This window comes from Sinocyclocheilus grahami, unplaced genomic scaffold (genome assembly GCF_001515645.1).
Source record: "Sinocyclocheilus grahami isolate Dianchi unplaced genomic scaffold, SAMN03320097.WGS_v1.1 scaffold232.1, whole genome shotgun sequence".
NCBI classification, from domain to species: Eukaryota; Metazoa; Chordata; class Actinopteri; order Cypriniformes; family Cyprinidae; genus Sinocyclocheilus; species Sinocyclocheilus grahami.
In genome coordinates, this window is record NW_015505411.1 from 481,464 (window position 1) to 488,786 (window position 7,323).

The following is a 7,323-nucleotide window of genomic DNA, read 5'->3' on the forward strand; positions in this document are numbered from 1 at the left end:
GGGGGGCAGAATGTATACATGCTGCAAAATAAAAATGTTTCAGGGAAAAAAGTCTTAGAATCATAATGCATGAAATACCTAGATGATCTATATTTGCCAAAATGTGCAGTAATAGATGTATGGAATAACATATCCCACAATGCAGTGCTCTCAACTTGCTATCAACTTAGTATGACGTCTCATACTACTGTTTGAAATGGTTGAAAAATGCCTTCTGTTTCATACTATTTTTAAAAACTCCATTCCGAACATAGCCTTTGCTTTTCTCTGTACATTTAAATGTATAATTGATGTATGCGTATAAGTGTTTAATTATGAATTAGTGCCATTGCATCTGACCCATAAAGTCATGTTGCTTTAACTGAATGTAAATGTGATGTCGGCCCCCCCTCCTCAGTGACCACATTCGCCACTACATCTGCTTAATCTGTACCCATATTCAGTAACCATAAAAACTTCTTCTCTTTCCTTTTTATTATCATTCTCAGAGTGTGAACCATATTTTTCAGAAATGTAATTGGTATTAGAGAGGGATTTGGAGTGCACTAACAGAGCTTTGTCCTCTGCTTTCCGTGCAAGGATCAAATCATCCTGTTCACTAAAAAGTCTCTTGAGCGCTGTAAAGTAGAGAGACTCACACCTGGTCGATCCCACTCACCCTCCCCAGTCCCCACAGCAGCATGGCTCACTAAAGCACCTCTGTTTATCCCATCATCATAATTCTCCATATGTTTCTTGTAAGGGCAGCGGTGAGGGGCCAGTGCTAAATGCTATCATGTGCAACAAGTTGTGTTTGGTCAGTGGCTCTAGTTGGGTTACCTACCTCGACGTGCACTGCTCATATCCCAATAAGCTGACAGTAGTCAACATGAAATAATTTAGAGCTACCAACAATTACATGAAACAAATCCATAATGACATCCAAAAATCTGAGACCACACTGAAACCTTTTTGTTTTCATTTAAACCTGGATATTAACTTTTAACAAAAGTTAACAAAAAAGAATGCTGGTAACCGTTGACTGTAGACATTGACTTCTATAGTATTTTTTTCCGTACTATCCAAGTCAATGGCTACAATCAACTGTTTGGTTACCAACATTCTTCAAAATACCTTATTTTAGAAACTCATACATAAGAAACTCATACAGGTTTGGAACAAGTGGCTGGTGAGTAAATAATGACAGAATTTCCATTTTGGAGTGAGCTATCCCTTTAAGTTCATGTTAAATTTAAGTTTCAGGATTTAAAAAAAATTGTATTCAACTCAAATTGTTATGCTGATAATATATTAGTAATTATAGCAAATTAGAAAGGAGAGATTAACACTGTTGTTTAAAACTGCATGCTTGCCTTTCTTACTGTTAAAATCTATGTCTGTTAATTTAAAATTAATATATGCAACCATAATTCTGCCCAGTCTATAAAAAGCAGAATGAAAACTGAAACAAATTCATCACAAAATAAATATATAAATAAATAATATTATTTTAAACACTTAAACACACTTTAAAAGCACATCTTATATTGACATTGGCAACACACACACACACACAAATTGTATAATCTTTTTTCCTTTCAGATTTTCTGTGGGCCCCCTACTGATTTCTTGCAACCCCCTAGGGACCTAAAAACCTCTGGTCTAAAACACTACACATGTAGCTTTCCCATTGAAGCATGCCCTGTCTGAGGCCTCATGTGGTGTTCTGGACATATTTTCTTGTTCGTCTTCTGTGAAACATTACTATTTCACCATTTTGACCTTTTTAACGACGTGTAAAAAATAGTCTTGTCAAAAACATGGCCCCCTTCTCTTGCTGTACTGTGCAATTTTACAATGCAATTTTAATTCAAAATATTTATTTCAGTGATTTCACAGCTCTTGTCCAGGAACTTTTGACCTTTTCCTTTTTTCAATTGTCTCCACAGTTGAAGCCAGGTCGATTCTCACCGTATCCACTTCTGTTGAGTTAAGAACTGGGCACTTTGAGGTGTGACAAATGGAAAGAAGAAACATTCCTATAAAAGTCACAGCCCACTGACAGATCTCTTTTTTTGTTACAGCCCCTTTTCAAGTTAATAAAAAGTCCAGCAGCCTCAAAGCATTCAGCTCATGAGCAACTGGTCATTTCCAGAAGAAAAAAGGTGGCTAAATTAACACTATAAAACCTTGTGAAATCTAGCAGATGTGAAATAACTACAAAACGTGACTGAGAAAGTTTGACCATGAGGACCAGAGTGTGACCTAAGATTGAATATTTTATGAAGGATATCGACCTTTATTGAGAGGAAATAAGATAATGTCTCGGTGGAGGGGTTGGACCATGACATCGCTGGACTGGACAGTTGTAATGTCACGGCTAATTGGGCATTTTTCACTGGGACAACTTGTCTTGCATTAATAATGTAAGCTATCTTGGCTGATGTTTGATATAACCTCCTGACCTCATGGTTGTCAATTCTCCTGTTAGTCATACACTGTAGTTCACTGGTCACTCAGTAGAACTGCAGCAGATGGATTTAACGGGCCTAAGGAGCTTGAGGGACTTTGTTCGATGTGTTTGTGGGAATACGTATTTGTGATTCAGCTACGCATTACCTCAGTAAGGAATAGTATGCCAAGACATAGGTAACACTCAAAAGTGTCTCATAAACATCTCTCTCTATACTATTACATGGGCCAGAGCCCATTACATTATACATGGGTTTGTGCCTGTTTGTGAGTTTGAAAGAATAAAAAGTGATTGTATGTGGGTGGGTATAGGGGCCGTTCACACAGAATGCATTCTTGTGTTGAAAAACGTGTGACACAACACTGAAACAAAGGATCTCAGTGCAGTGCCGGTGCATGAGGGCACGACAAAGCAGTTAAACACAGCACTGTGATTAAAGACTAATGCAGGTTTATGTAGAGGAAAAAATGTTTGAAAAAAATAAATAATAAATTATTCAGAGCTGATAGCTTCATGGGCAGCACTGTGAGCGACTCAAATTTGAATTGTTTCTGGTTGACATTTCCAATCCTGTCCCCCCTTTCTCTCTCTAAATTGGCCCCCTGTCTGCTCTCCATTAAGTCCTGTATAAATAAAGGCAAAAACACTCAAGTAAAAAAAAAAAAAAAAAAATTTCAATAACAGAACACATTTTTTTCTTTTTCAACAGAACTGCTTTTTAATCATTTTTCTATTCGCTAGAAGGACGTATTTGGCGTGTCACTGAATTTACAATATTTCACTGATAGGCACCATTTTTTTAAATAGCATGTCAGTTTAAAAGAAGTTCAACTTTTAAAAACAAGCCTAGAGCTGCTCAACGTGGGATATACATGGGATTGTCACTGCCACCTCCAATTTGTTTGTGAGTTAAGTTTTTCTGAAATAATTAGCATATTTGTTGGACAAACGTGGTAGATAATTTCTTTTTTTCAGTTTATTAGCCTTTATTAGTCTATCACAGTTTGACATGAAGGATGCCAAACTCATCTCACTCACATCTCAAAACTTTATAAAACAGCTAAATTATATCAGCTGGGCATTGTTGTTGTTATATATTTTTTATATAAATTTGTATATAATTGTATATATTTATTATGTTATTTCCCCTTTATGTTATTTCTGATTACCAACATGAAATCACCATTACTCTTTTAGTCATCGCTTTTCACAGTTTTTTCTTTTCTGTTTTTGTCCTGTTTTTTGCCCTGTATCATTCTGACTATCCCCTCCTCTTTTCTTTCCTCCCTTCCTGATTTTTATATCACTTGTGATTTATATAGTTTGGTACAGTCACCTGTAACCGGAATATATCTAATTCCATCACGAGTATCAATGATATCATACACTTTATTCTCATGCAAGCCAGAGAGGCCCACCACATCAGGAAGAAGCATGTTGTCACACCAAATCTAAGAGTAAATGTGTGTGTGAAAAATGTGTAAAAGGTTCTAGTGGCAGTGAGGTCACTCTAAAAGCAGGAAATGTGTCTCAAGTGGCCATTAGCTTGTGTTTTTAAGAGCTGACTGTAGATATTTAAAGGCTTTGATGATCTGAATGCTGCACTTGGTCACATGCTGAACCACAAACATCCAACCTCACAGGTTCAAACTGCATCCACTGTTAAGGCCTCACACCACTGACCAGCCAGTAACCTGTTAAATAAGCTTCACCCATAAGGTCATGCTGGCCTTTGAGCATCTCACAGAATCACAAAAAAAAAAAAATTATAATATATGTTATAAAATAAGTGTTACAGAACATTTTGTAATTTTTAAAAAATAGAAATAAATCTGAAATGAAATAAAAATATACAAAATATTAAATATTAAATAAAAATAAGTATTAGATGAAAAACTGTTGCCTTAGCAACTGAAACAAGCTGAAGCGCTAAAATTACTAAATGGAAATAAATAAAAACTAAAACTGAAATAAAAATTATTTAAGCCTAAAAATGACCAAATCTAATAACAAAATTCGAAAAAAGATATTTCATAGACAAAAATATATCTATATCTATATATTTCAATTTTTATTTATGTAACTATAATTATTGATTGTTGAGTTGCTCATGCTCATGAAAGAAGGTCAGTTTTAATATAATACTGATTACCATTAATTATAAGTGCTGATCTACAGGTAATGAATTAGTTCTAAGAACTAGTTATTTTTATTTGCCTATTTTTACATTATAGTATTTATATTGTAAATTGTAATATGTTGTAGAAAACTGAAGGAGTACATATTATTTCTCTATTTCTTTATAGGGCTGGTTAAACTGATCAAAGAAATCAGACTGGATGTCATTTAAACTGATCTAGTTATCTTTATTTATTCTGGTTATTATTGGCATTTTGGTTTACATAATAAACTGGACAAATTTCATTTATTTCAAGTATTGTCTGAGTAATCTCAAATCATTTATTGGAATTAGTCGACCTCTAGTATTTGGACATTTGATTAAAGGCTGTTGCAGTGCTTTCATCCTTAAGGAAGGGCTTTGGTAGGAAGAGCGGATGAAAGGAGATCTGTTGATGGATGCCCAGTTGAGCTGATATATGCAGGGTAGTGGGAGGACATCTCTAAACTCACTTTATACTTTACCCCCTTCCTTCATCACAGTTTCAGGAGAGTACAGCGAGTTACAGGCCCCTGCTGAGCTTACCTCCAGTGAACAAGCAGGAGGTCTCTACGGTTACGTTCTCCTGCCCCTCAAACCACAGCACAACTGGATACACGTTCCACTGGATATGTAACGGACCGTCCGGGCCTGTTCAGCCCAGATTCCCCTGACCCACACCAATAGCTTTTCCAATTGAGCCCTGTCAAAGCATTTCGCCCCGGTCCAACTCGGCAGACCAGTTGCATGTTTGGGTGTAGGAACACTCTGGGCTGCTGTTTTCATCATAGAGATCCCAAACGTGCGCCCTGGAGGGATATTTCTATGGACCTCCAGGGAAAAGGCAGGAACACAAACAGAAGATAAAAGGGGCCATTTCAGGCTGGCACATGGGTGAGTGTGATCACCTGAACAGCCTTCACCTAAGAGAGGAGGAACGTCTGTTCATTGCAACATGTAACTTTAAGAAATGCTCAACATTTTCAAACCATTCCAAAATAAACCGTGGTTTGGAGCATCTAACAGCCACACTTCCCCACATCTCTTTGGCTTGTTTCTGCAGAAACATTCATATTTCCAAACTTCTTGTAGGCTAAAGTATTTAGCCAAATGCATGATCCAGTACACGGTGTCCAAACGAAGTTCTTAGCAATTCATATTACTAATCAAAAATAAAGTTGAAAATTAAGTAATGATCTTTACTTAATATCCTAATGATTTTTGGCATAAAAGAAAAATCATTCATTTTGTCCCATACAATGTATTTTTGGCTATTGCTACAAATATACCCCAGCGACTTAAGACTGGTTTTGTTGTCCAGGGTCACATTTGTGCTCACATTATAATGACATCAGTGTAACCCATCTTTTATGTAACTTTGACTTCATTTATATATTCTATTATGACTCAAGGAAAACGAAGCATAATATACATACATTAATGATATGACCACTGCTGAGTCATTTTTTTCCCTTAAACAGTTTAAAACCATATGTTTTAGGTCTGTTACTGGTGATTCACACTCACACACATCTGTATGTTTAGACAAATGTAATAAATGATTAGAGATAACAAAGTACTTTCCTTGATACAGAACATAAACATCAACATAATTAGGATAAATTAGGAGAACAGACTGAGCACCTTAAAATTATACTGTGAGATTGAGGTTTTGAACAGTTTAAGCTTACACTGAAAACACTCCAGTCTGATTTTTTTGTACTGAAGTAAAAAAAAAAAAACAGCACCGACATTAGTAAAACATTAGTAAACACACACACAGAGCAGTGGGCAGCCATATTGCTGCAGCGCCCGGGGAGCAGTTGGGGGTTTGGTGCCTTGCTCAAGGGTCTCACCTCAGTCGTGGTATTGAGAAAGGAAGAGAGCACTGGTTATTCGAGAAGAATTCACTCCCCCCACCGACAGTACCTGCCGGACATGAGACTCGAACCCGCAACCTTCGGGTTACAAGTCCGACTCTAACCATTAGGTCACAACTGCCCCCAATTAAATGCATCCTTGCAGGATAAAAGTATTCATTTTAAAAAATCAAACTTTCAAACGGTAGTGTAATGTGCAATGGCCACCTACAGGCCTATTATGTGAAGTGTAGGCTGGCGAAATGGGGACATGAAAGGTCTTTATTATATTATCATTTTGATAATTATGCAGAATTATGAAAGTCTCTTATGCTTATCAAGCCTGCATTTATTTGATCAAAAATACAGAAAAACTAATATTGAGAAATATTACAATTTAAAAGAATGTTTTTCTATTTTAATATAGTTTATAGTTTAAATGTAGTTTAAAATTTAATAAATCCTTGCTAAATAAAAACTATATTGTTTTTTCAATATACAATATATATAATATAGTTGTTTATTCAACATATTGTTATAAAAGTTATATTTTAAATAAATGCTATTCTTTTTTCTTACTTTTTATTCATCAAAGAATCTGAAAAAGTATCACAGGTTATAAAATATATTAAGCAGCACAAATAATTCAGCATATTAGAGTGATTTTTGAAGGATCATGTGACACTGAAGACTGGAGTAATGATGCTGACAATTCAGCTTTGCATCATAGAAATAAAATATATTTTAAATTATATAAAAATGTTGATAAAATAAATGCAGGCTTGATGACCATAAGTGACTTTTTGCAAAAAATAAAATAGTAAAGTATCCAAACTGTTGACCTATATGTATAT